The following is a 12,954-nucleotide window of genomic DNA, read 5'->3' on the forward strand; positions in this document are numbered from 1 at the left end:
CAATACACAGGCTGGTGAAGCAGGTAAGCTGCCAGTATTCCTTCAGTACTCTGTCGCCATGGATTTCTTATTTCCCACTGTTTACACTCATATTCACATTATTTTACTTTTTTTTAATCATTTACAATTTTTAAGTAAATTTAAAAATATAATAGTACAGGACACATCATAAATCAAAAACACAAAAGGAAAAACTAAAAAAAAAAAAAAGACGACCTTCCTGGCTCATGTAAGAGCTACAAGAAAGACAGCTTATCTGACAATATTTCTCAAGAACATACCTTAAGGAACTCGGAAGGAGGCCACCAAGGATTAATTGAAGTCCCACAGTGTCACCTCCCTCAGAGAAAGCCTGATTATGTTTGTCCTTTAGCATGAAAAGATACTAGCTGCTTGTGTGTTATCAGAAAAACCCCTAGTATGGGCCCTGTATAACAGGATATAGCCACCCAAAGGTCTTCTAATGCAGTTAAACTTATCAGGACCATCTTAAGCCCAGCCTGCAGAAAATTTAAGTTGGAGCTGAATTACACAGGGTCCAGCTGACAATTTATCCCAGTTCTCTGAGAGATACAACAACCCTGACCATTGCTAGCCTACTGTTCTCCTCTGTGTTTGCTCAAAAGCCCAATTATTTGGATAGTGGTTTACCTCAAGTAAACTGCTGCTAACAATATATTAGTAGATATCCATGGTGGGAAGTACCTGAACTTGAAGTGGTGTACTGGGACCACAAACTGGAGAAATTTCTGATAGCCCATTTGATCAGATTATGCAAGTAAGCTCCTGATAGGTCCAGGCTGTTTAAAAAAAAAAAAAAAACCTCTCCTGGCTGCACAGCCATGTAACTGGAATCCCGAAGGAAACAATAACTTGCCTTAGATCCAAAAAGCGCTAAAAAAATTCCTTCTTTTGGGCACCACAAAATACAAGGAATAGCTCCCCCTTTAAATAAGAAAAAAAAAAAAACTTTACCTCCAGGCCATTCCAGCTGAGAAATCCTCAAAGAAAAAATTCATGCTTCAAAGATACCCTCCAGGGACCCTAGGGAGGGCAGAAGTTCTTTGCCACAGCAGCAGAGGCAAACAACCCCATAAAGCTATTGCTAGCATCAGAATAAGTACTGAGGGCTAGATTCTCAAAACTTTGAGTTAAAAAATGATTGGCCGCTGTCACAGCCATTATTGTAGCGATTTCATAAAGGTGAGTCATTTTCCAAAAACCACACATGCAAATGAGGTTGGCGGAGAGTTGTGAAGGTTTGCTAAATTTGCTTGTGCCCATTGCTGGTGATAGTGATTGGCACATGCGCAGAATAAATGCACAAATTAAAAAAGAAAAAAAACAAACTAAAGCAAAGATCAGCAGGAGGGATACCCATTCTCAACTGCCTCCGAACTCAGGCAACCCCCCCCCCCACACACACAGAGCAGTGGGAGAGATGACCACTCTCTCCTGCCATCACCCAACCCCTCTGACAACTCCCCCCATATCCCCGATGACTCCCATGTCCCTCCATACCTTATTTAGGAAGTCTGGCCGGAGGAACGACTACCCTCTGGCTGGCAGGGCTGCCGCTTACAAAATGACGGGTATTCTCCTTCCCGATGCATCCTGGGATGCACCAGGGAGGGGCCTAAGGTTCTGATTGGCCCAGGTTGTTTAAGGCTCCTCGTAAAGGCCTTGAGAGGCTACCTGCTGCACTGGTATATGAAATGGATGGAGCAAAAATTTGCTCTGTCTTCCTCTGCTGGGAGGGTGGGCATTTCCCACTGGTCTGGACTAGTCTGGCTAAAGGAATGATGAGATCATTATGTGCTTTGTATTTGCTGAATTCAGTCCACTAATGGGTGACTTCCTTATTAGGATAATTATCAGATCAACCCAGATACAATCCAAAATAATCCAAAACCCAGATAATCCAAAATGGCTGCAATAACCTTAATGGACCAGTCATGGCTCTAATCTTAAAATCAATATGTATTATTAGGTCAGAGTATACAGGACAGTAATGAAAACAGCATCAAGATATCAGATAAAAAAAAAATGCTACAAAGGCTTTTTTTGAGGCCGCTGCACATTGTGCCGCCGGCTTCATTGTGTTATCTACCAATACCCCCAGCCAGGAAAAAGATCTGGGGGTATTGGTAGATAACACAATGAAGCCGGCGGCACAATGTGCAGCGGCCTCAAAAAAAGCGAACAGAATGTTGGGCATTATCAAAAAAGGTATCACTACCAGAACAAAAGAAGTTATCCTGCCACTGTATCGAGCAATGGTGCGCCCACATCTGGAATACTGCGTCCAATACTGGTCGCCATACCTCAAGAAGGACATGGCAATACTCGAAAGGGTCCAGAGGAGGGCAATGAGGATGATAAAGGGTATGGAGAACCTTTCATATGCCGAACGGTTAGACAGGCTGGGGCTCTTTACCCTGGAGAAGCGGAGACTGAGAGGGGACATGATAGAAACTTATAAAATCATGAAAGGCATAGAGAAGGTGGAGAGGGACAGATTCTTTAGACTGGCAGGGACAACTAAAACAAGAGGTCATTCAGAAAAACTGAGAGGAGACAGATTCATAACGAATGCAAGGAGGTTCTTCTTCACTCAGAGGGTGGTGGACACCTGGAACGCGCTTCCCGGAGAGGTAATAAGACAGAGTACAATTCTGGGGTTCAAAAAGGGACTGGATGACTTCCTGGAAGCGAAGGGGATAACAGGGTACAGATAGAGGTTTACCATACAGGACATTGAGCGAATAGGGTATGGATATTTCAGGTTAGGTAGGGAACACTTTCAGGTCATGGACCTGGGGGGCCGCCGCGGGAGCGGACTGCCGGGCACGATGGACCCCTGGTCTGACCCGGCAGAGGCAACGCTTATGTTCTTATGTTCTTATGTTCTAGTTGTAGGCTTAAACAGGGCTGTGGAGTCGGAGTCGGAGGAAATTTCGGGTACCTGGAGTCGGAGTCAGAAGTACAAAAAACTGAGGAGTCGGAGTCGGAACATTTATCTACCGACTCCATTTTTGAACTTGGCATACCAATCACGAGCGATTCTTTCAGCTATAGCACCCACTATATACACAGCACAAATGTTGCGAGCAGCTTCTGCTGCCTTAGAACCTTGATTAAAAGCAAAAAGAAGGTGGTGTCGAAAATGCTAATTTCTCTCAACTTGACATTCCATTTTAACGATCTGAAAATTAACCAGTGCTGTGGAGTCGGAGTCAGAGTCGAGGAGTCGGAGTCGGGGGAAATTTCGGGTACCTGGAGTCGGAGTCAGAGTCTGAAGTACAAAAAAACTGAGGAGTCAGAGTCGGAACATTTATCTACCGACTCCACAGCTCTGGGCTTAAACAGAAATATGAAAGCTCATATACCCAAAGTGGTACAAAATCAGACAGTTGGGCAGATTGGATAACCAACTGATCTTTTTGTACCATCAATTCCTAATGTGCTCTATCTCTGGTTCAGAGGTTAAAAAGTCAGTCACTAAGACTCCCTAGCACCTGCAAATGATAGTGCCTCTGTGGAAATTATTAGAGATAATTCAACTGGAGTTTTATGTTTATTTCTGAGGCCACATCTCAAAAAGGATATAAACAGATGAAGTAGTCCAAGATAGTAAAATACAACTTAGGGCCTCTTCTATGAAACTGCTATTGCAGTTTCTAGCGTGGGAGCCATGCTGAAAGGCCTGCGCTGCTCCCGATGCTCATAGAGTTCCTATCAGTGTCGGGAGCAGCGCGGGCCATTCAACACTGCTCTCTGCGCTAGAAACTACTAGCACAGTTTTGTAGAAGAGGGAGGTTAGTTTGCATCACAAGTTTTAGGAAGTAGAATTTAAAGACTGAGATATGTAGAGAAGAAGCAGGGGAACAGGATATAACAGAGATATTCCAATACTTCAAAGGGTTAAACCTTGAGCAAGGAGTAGCCTAATGGTTAGAGGAGGAGAAGGAGAATCAGGAAGGGTTCAAATTCCATTATCATTGCTTATGACCTTGGGAAAGATATTTCTCTACCCAAGCATACTTGGCACCTGAGGCAGGGGAGGGTGAAGTAACTCGTGTTTATGACTGTAATTTGATTGGAGTTCAGGTCTGGAAAAGGTAAAAATCAAACCTTAAATCTAGTAACATATGGGGGCAAACACTTGAGTGAACATTTTTCAGAACATGGAGTTATGTTAAAGCTAAGGAGTAAGCATTTTCAAAGATAGGGCGCTGAAGTACGAGCAGTTTACTGAAATGATACGGATAAAAATCACATCGGAATTCTAAACAGTATGGAGCAATGATATCTGTGGTAACTGAAGGTAGCACTCTACCTACAAGGGAATAGGCTCATTTAGGAACACAACCTGTTCAAGCTGTCCACTAGCTGAAGGTCACCTGTGCTTTATTTGCTATGGGAACATTAAGTCTATATTTGTTTTAGTGTGACAGCTCAAAGCTACTGCGTAACTTTGCATGAACAGAGAATCTACACATTCACCTCATTGCAAAGGCAGGAAGGAAAAGGTTCAACTTCTTAAAATGGCAGAATATCACACATCCTGCTTTACAGTACGTCAGCAGTCATGATTTTCTGTGGAGACTTATGTTCCCATTATAGATCGTTACAACAGACAGACAAAGGTCAGAGACAGTTAATCAGGACAAAAGCTAAAAATGAAAGCCCCAAGTCTGGCACTCCTCTCTTTTGTGCCTTTCAGGAAAATCTTTCATAAATCAGGGCCTAGTGTTAACTAATGAGTAATCTAATCTAACATCAGAGGAAACAAACAATTTTAAATTAATACTCACATTATCACCATGGCATTACCTCTCGGCTAATTAATTTCAGCTGCACAGCGAAGCCTAGAAGCCACTATTCAATATTATAAAACATTCAAACGTTGACTTCTTGGGCTCTTACAAATCATGTCCTATAAAAAAAGGCCACGCAGTTAATCTGAGTGGCCCCTAACAGTGGGCGACATCAAAGCCATTAGTTTAAAGTAGCAAAGAGGATTGGAATAGGGAGGCGGGGGGGGGGGGGGGAAGAGGGAAGATGAGTGAGGGGGATAGTAACAAGGAGAGGAATTGATTGGAGGATTGTAGGAGAGAGTTTAGCTCAAAGTTCTCCACAGTATTTGGATAGAAAACTTACTTTCCCACACAGTTTCTTTTTGTTACTAATTAGCGTACTGTAAATGCACTGATGCTTAAGAAAAAAGCTGACAACATGTACTCTGGCAACATATCACGAAGTAGGCACATTTCATAAATCAAACAATTTCCAGAAGTTCCAAATGTAAATGGGGTGGTCTTTGAGGAAACGATGCAGAGTGGGGACAGGCTGGTAGAATTATATGTCGAGATTTCAGTTTGAAATCCCAATGATTTCTTCTGTTTGCCCCTACATACTTTCACACTTGCAAAATTATGAGGGAGAAAACCTTTAGCACTAACAAGCCAGCAAATATTCTAACCGCATGGGGGATTTTCTGTTAAAAATTTGCTTGTGGTCTCCAAGGTACTGTGCACATGTGGGTTTGCCAGCTAAGCAGCAGGCCTATAATAGTCATTATATTTAAGGGCAGGCTGGGCCTGACAACTATTTCTTTTAGGTGTATTTTTGCTAGGTCCTTCTAACTTCTTCTTGATATGAAACATGCCTGAATAAAGAAAAACAAAACACACTCCACACAGTGGTTTAACACAGTGTCTCTCAAACTGTGTACCATGGCAGAGTGGTGTGGCCTGAAGAGATTACGGGAGTGCCATGAGAGATTCCAGAATTTTACTTTAATTTTAAAAATTCCCTTCATAAATAAGACGATATGTACGTCACGTACGCAAAAGTCTGTCAATGTTATTAGCATCTGTGTGTGTAAGGATACAACTGCCGAGACAAGCATCATTCTTTGACATGATTGGATATATAAAACTAATGGCAAGCAATTTTATTTTTTATTTTTTTATGCAGTTGTTCTAACTTGAGCAACAAAGTAATCAAGGCTTTGTTACTGTTTGGATCTTCTTATCTTAGCGAACTTGGATTTTCAGCTCTGACAGAAATTAAAATCGAGAAAAAAAAAAAAAGAACTGCAGATGGTGGATGATGAAATGAGTGTTTGCTTGTTGACTATCGAGCCGCTTTTTTAGTTAATTTGCACTCTAAAACAAGCACATCCCATTAATTAGTTTCACTGTTGATACAATTACTTATACATAGCTTAAAGAACTTTAAATGAATAACTCTCAATTATAATGTGCCTTGAAAAACATTTGCTCCGTTTTCAGATGTCTGAATTTGTACCTGCTCTGAGGCACAAGTGGTAACTACCTACTGGAAGGGGCAATTATAAGGCCGAGGCCAGTTCCCTCACACAATCCCTCCAACTATGTTAACAGCCATGACACTAGAGAGAGAGAGAGGCAAACCCTAATGATACTCTCCCTAAAAGAAACCCCCTATTCCAGACACCCCCATGAGCACACAAATCCTTCAGAACAGACCTACCAACATTGACCCCTGCTTCCCAAATCCCTCTTTCCAGGGTCCCTTAAATGGCAGCCTAACCCCTAGCAGTAATACTGTGAAATTACTACAAGGGGTCACAGGCACCATTTTAGAATAACTGGCTTCCGTTGAGTACCATTTGGCTTATTCAGTTCTCAATAGTGAACGGGATATTTGTGAAAGGGAAGGGAGACAGGAGCTTTGTTGATCCTTGCTCTGAATTATTTGTGTTTATAAAATGACAATTGTACAGAATATTGTTTCTTTTTATACTTTAATAAAATAAGTTCAACATAAAATTCTAACAATTTGAAGCTTGTGTGGTTGGGATCAGATGGTTTTCATTTCAGTCTTAGAAGTCTGCCGGTCCACAAAATAATTCTTTTATTTCCGCCGGTCCTTAGGTGTAAAAAGGTTTAAGAACACTGTTTTAAGGGATGAGGCATTATAACAAAATATAACAAAAAGAAACAAATGAAAATATGAAGTCAGCACAAATTTTTGAAAATGTTATGAGAAACAAGAAAATCTCAGTATAAAAGCACACCACCAGGCAAGGAAGTCTTATCTTCCACTTTCAGTATCTGTTTCAGAATAACGGTCTGGAGGTCTCTCACATCCCACACTTATATCCTACCTTTAAGCCCAGCATCTTTTAAGCATACTCAACAACAACAATAAAAAATCCTTTAACGATTTTGGAACCTGCTTTGTCCAATAATTAATCTGATTCAAGGGCTGTTGAACGCTCCACCATGAGATGACTAAAACACAGAAAAAATGAAGGCAGATATAAACCAAGAGGCACATGCAGTCTGCCCATCCATGCCATCTATCCCTTCCCCTCCCCTAGAGATCCTATGTACTTGTCCCAAGCTTTCTTGAATCAAGTTAGTTTTCATCACTGCCATCTTCACCTTCATCCTATGCCCCCTCCTTTCCCAGAGCTTCTTTGCAATTGGAAGAGACTCGCCTCCTAGGCATTTATGCCATGAAGGTATTTAAACATCTCTATCATATCTCCCCTCCCCCATATTTCTTCCAAAGTATATAAGTTGAGATCTTTAAGTCTGTTCCCATTGCTTTATGAAGACCACTGACCATTTTAGTAGCCACCCAATGGATCAACTCCATCCTGATGCATCCTTTTGAATGTGTAGCCTCCAGAAATGTACAAAATATTCTAAATGATGTCTCACCAGAGTCTTATAGACAAACAGAAGAGCCCCTCACCTTGCAGTACAGACAAGTCAACAAAAAAGGCAAAGGGGATGTCTTTCCAACCAATAAAATCTTTATTCGAAATTCCAACTGTCCTTCCAGTCTTTTTCATATGGTTTTATCTGTTTTAATATGTTCTTCTATAGTTTTGTATTATATACATGTATTTTGGTTTTATGATATATTTTATGGTTTTAATATGCTTTATATCTTATTATTCCCAAATAGTGTCCCTGAAGAAGGCATCTTTTGATATGCCGAAACAGGGATCCTTATTGGGACTTGTTTATTTCAAATAAAGATTTTATTGGTTGGAAAGACATCTCCCTTGCCTTTTTTGTTGACTCACCAAAGTCTTATACAGGGGCATCATTACCTTCCCTTTGCCTACTGGTCATTCCTCTCCCTATGCACCCGGGCATTCTTCTCGCTTTTGCCATTGCCTTTTCTACCTGTTAGGCTTTCTTAAGATCATCACATGCAATCACGGCCCAAGTCCCACTCCTCTTTCATGCACAAAAGTTCCCACAGGTTTTTGCAGCCCAGATGCATGACCCTGCATTTTTTAATATTAAATCTTAACTGCCAGCTTCTGGACTAAGCTTAAGCTTTGCCCTCCACGTGTTAGCCACACCATCAAGGATGTCTACCTTATTGCAGATTTTGGTATCATCCACAAAGAGGCAATTCTTACCAGACAGCTCTTCAGCAATATTGCTTACAAAAATGTTAAAAACCAAGAACCAAACCTTGAGGCATATCACTGGTAACATCCCCTTCCTCAGAGTGAGCTCTCTTTGTCAGCAGTCTTTGCTATCTTCCACTTAACCAGTTCCTAACCCAGTCAGTCACTTTAGGGCCCTTTCTGAGGGCACTCAGTTTACATATTAGTCATCTATGTGGAACTGTGTCAAAGGCTTTGCGAAAATCTCAATACACCACATCTAATGCTCTCCCTCAAACCAGCTTTCTGGCCATGCAGTCAAAGCTGCCTCCGGTCCCACAATCCACTGGGGTCCAGAAACTTCACTGTGCTCTATGGACCTCTGCGCAGAGCACTGCTAGACTCCCACTTCAGCAGACACCTACCCCAAGCTCGATAGTTGGAAATGTTTATGCTTTTGTATATTATATTTTTATTATCAAACATCATGTTTTTCCCTTGGAAAGGTAGCTCTAAAATTTCCTCTCCAATTTCTATTAAGGGTACCACTTTACAACTGATAAGTAATATCAAAATTTTGGGGGTTGTTTTTGATGATAAACTAACTTACCATAACCACATTAGTAATATTGTCAAATCTACCTTTTACAGACTGCGTCAAATTCGTTCTCTATCCAAATTTTTATGCCCAAAGTCTCTCAATATTCTAATTCATTCCTTGGTTATCTTAAAAATTGATTACTGCAATGCTTTATTCAAGGGAATAGCCCAAAAAGAAATTAGACGCTTGCAGGTTGTTCACAACGCCTCAATTAAACTTATAATGAAAGCAAGGAAATTTGATCATGTCACTCCTCTTCTTAAGAAAGCGCACTGGCTTCCAGTTGCACATCGAATTCAATATAAATTAAGTCTGCTCACCTTCAAATCTCTGGTATATAAGACCCCTGCCTTCATTTATAAGATATTAATTCCTTATACCCCATCCAGATCACTGAGATCTATCGACCAACATTTATTAGTTACACCCTCACTCAAAGTTAACACACAGCGGCATTTTATTTTTTCTGTTACAGCTCCTCAAACTTGGAACTCCCTTCCTATTTATTTAAGAGAAGAAAATAACTTAGATAAATTTAAAAGTAAACTTAAGAGCTTTCTTTTTAAAGATGCCTATGATGCTTAGGAGTCCGAACCTACCGCTATAAACTCTTACAAGGTTACTATCTTAGTCCCCTCCTATTGTTTTCTACCATAATTGTTCCTCTTTCTATCATCAATATTGTATTTCCTTACCCATTCATTCCTTCTGTTCCTTCTGTTATTGTTTATATTGTTAGTGTCTACTTGTTTTTAATAACTCTAGTGTCTACTTGTTTTTATTAACCCCAGTTTTAATCTGTAATTTGAAAGATTTGTTCATCGCTTAAAAATTTGAGTAAGCGATTAATCAAATACACAATAGACTTGAAACTTAACTTGCTGGAAGCTAGTTTTGAGCTACACTTTTTGCAAATAAGGAAATCTATAAACACAAATGTGAAGTAAAATATTAAAGTTGGGTATGACCCAGCCTGACAGATAAAGGCATTGTGATGATAGATTCTGCTCAGAGTGTGACAAATATCTTTTTTGTTTAAAAAAATGTTTGCTATACAGTTCACTCTGGGGTTTCAGCTACCTCTGATTGCACTTACACTCCTTTTTCCCCGCAAGGGTACACCTGTATACCTTAACGCCATACAAAAACACAAGATAGCATAGATTTATTAACACTAAGGAAGGACAAAGTAAACATTCAAATCTCTCCAAGTAAGAAGGTGTTAAGCCATGCAGAGACTGGAGAAAAGAAAAAAAAGCAAAACAAGCCTTTAATTAAAGTCATAAATCAATAAAGGGGTAGGAGGAGGCAGGTCTGCTGAGGAGAATGGAAGCAGACTTGTACTCTTCTTCCACTAACTAGTACAAATAAAGATACTTCCTTCTGTTCAGTATCTGCTCCTTGAAACAGCAGAGCAGCATTACACACCATGTGCAAGTTAATTTCTTCTGACAGTGTCAGGTATTTCATAAACGGAAATGCAGAAGCACATTAATAGTTGCAGCTCAAAGGAAACGTTGCCATATGGCACACAGCAACACTGAGTAGCTACCGACATTTACCCAGGAACTTCTTGTGTCCTCCTACACCACTCAAAGACTCACCTCCTCTGTTTCTTCCCACTAGATTCCCTTTAGGTAGTCAGCATCCATTATACACCCCTCCCCCCCTCTCAAACAATTTGCTGGCTTTCCCACACCCGTGGGCAAAAATCAGGCAGAGAGCCAGGGATGGAAACACTGACAGAGATCCTAAAAAGGACTGGAGAACCAGAAGAGCAGAGAAGTACAGTGTTGCAATCCCCCTCCCCCCTCTGCCTTTGAAACAGTAGTTGATAATGGAACCCACGCGGGATGGGGGTCATACTGGACTTAGTGCTTACAAATGGGAAAAGTGTTTCTGATGTTACAGTGGGTGATCATCTGGAATCCAGTGATCACTGCATGATATGGTTTAATATTAAGATGGGTATAGAGAGGGCTCATTCAAAAGCAAAGGTTCTAGACTTTTAAAAAACTAAATTTGTTCGGATGGGAGTTTACGTCAAGGAATTGTTGTCTGGGTGGGAACATCTGGAGGGAGTGGAAATGCTGTGGGCAAAACTGAAAGAAGCAATTGTAAGGGCGACAAACCTTTTTGTGAGGCAAGTAAGTAAAAGTAAGAGGAAAAGAAGGCCACTTTGGTTCTCAAAATTAGTAGCTGAGAAGGTAAGGAATAAGAGGAAGACAGGCAAGATCGCAGAAAGAGGAAGACAGGCAAAAATATCTAGAAAAGTTAAGAGAGACTGGTCGTGTAGTCAGGAAAACAAAGAAGCAAATGGAAGAAAAATAGTTGGTAAAACGGGGAACAAGACATTTTTTTGATATATTAGTGATAGGAAGAACTGCAAAAGTGGCATTGTGAGACTCAAAGGTGAAGGAGAGGAATATGTAGAAGCTGATAAAGAAAAGGCCAAATTGCTTAACAAATATTTCTATTCTGTGTTCATGGCTGAAGCACCGGGAGCGGGACCACAGAAGACAAACGTGAATAGGGATGGAGGAGTAATAGACCCTGATCAATTTTCAGAGGGTTGTGTTCGTGAGGAGCTAGTTAAAATAAAGGTAGACAAAGTGATGGGGTCGTATGGTGTACATCTGAGGGTGCTGAAGGAACTTAGGGAAGTTCTGGTAGCTCCACTGACTGACCTTTTCAACGAGTCTCTAGAGTCGGAGTGGTACGGAAGGAGAATTGTGGTTGTGGTCCCTCTCCACAAAAGTGGAAGGAAGGAAGAAGTAGGGAATTACAGTAAGCAAATTAATGGAAACACTTTTAAAACAGAGAATGGTCAAGTTTCTGGAATCCTGTGGATTACAGGACTGGAGGCAACATAGATTCACTAGAGGTAAGTCTTGTCAGACAAATGTGATCAATTTCTTTGACTGGGTGACCAGAGAACTGGATAGAGGATGTGAACTAGATGTGATGTATTTAGATTTTAGCAAAGCCTTTGACAATGTTCCACACAGACGTCTAATAAATAAACTGAGTGCCCTCGGGATGGATCCCAAAGTAACGAGCTGGGTCAAGAACTAGTTGAGTGGAAGGTGACAGAGGATAGTGGTCAATGGAGATCACTCTGAGGAAAGGGATGTTACCAGTGGTGTGCCTCAAGGTTCTGTTCTTCGGTCTGTTCTTTTTAACATTTTTATAAATGATTTTGCTAAAGGGTTGTCGGGTAAGATTTGCCTCTGCGGATGATACCAAAATCTGCAATAGAGTAGACACACCGGATGGTGTGAATAACATGAAGAAATACCTGCGAAGCTTGAAGAATGGACTGGAATTTGGCAGCTAAAATTTAATGCTAAGAAATGCAAGGTCATGTATTTGGGCTGCAAAAACCTGAGGGAACGGTACAGTTTAGGGGGTGAAGAACTTATGTGAAGGATGTTGGGTTGCATAGGGAGAGGTATGGCCAGTAGGAAAAAGCAGGTATTGATGTCCTTGTATAAGACTTTGGTGAAACCTCATTTAGAATATTGTGTACAATTCTGGAGGCCACACCTTCAAAAAGATATAAAAAGGATGGAGTCAGTTCAGAGGAAAGCTACTAAAATGGTGCGTGGCCTTATTCGTAAGGCGTGTGGGGACAGACTTAAAGATATCAATCTGTATACTTTGGAGGAAAGGCAGGAGAGGGGAGATATGATAGAGACATTTAAATACCTACATAATATAAATGCGAATGAGTCGAGTCTCTTTCATTTGAAACAAAACTCTGCAATGAGAGGGTATAGGATGAAGTTAAGAGGCGATAGGCTTCGAAGTAATCTAAGGAAATACTTTTTTACAGAAAGTGTGGTAGATGCATGGAACAGTCTCCCAGAAGAGGTGGTGGAGACAGAGTCTGTGTTCAAATTCAAAAGGGGCTGGGATAGGCACGTGTGATCTCTTGGAGAGAGAAAGA

At 40.9% G+C, this 12,954-nt stretch overlaps 1 protein-coding gene across 2 annotated transcripts in view; it reads right to left on the reverse strand.

The window, feature by feature from the left end:
* Positions 1–12,954, reverse strand: part of PIP4K2A (phosphatidylinositol-5-phosphate 4-kinase type 2 alpha) — a 463,092-nt gene that overhangs the window by 405,306 nt on the left and 44,832 nt on the right. The window contains exon 1 of one of the 2 annotated variants that reach the window (XM_033931333.1): positions 4,818–4,836. The exons of the other annotated variant lie outside the window; for it this stretch is intronic. The gene's annotated coding sequence lies outside the window, so the exon portion shown is untranslated. Of the gene's footprint in view, positions 1–4,817; positions 4,837–12,954 lie in introns of those variants that run through there. 2 annotated transcript variants of the gene reach the window in all.

This window comes from Geotrypetes seraphini, chromosome 2, assembly GCF_902459505.1.
Source record: "Geotrypetes seraphini chromosome 2, aGeoSer1.1, whole genome shotgun sequence".
NCBI lineage: Eukaryota > Metazoa > Chordata > Amphibia > Gymnophiona > Dermophiidae > Geotrypetes > Geotrypetes seraphini.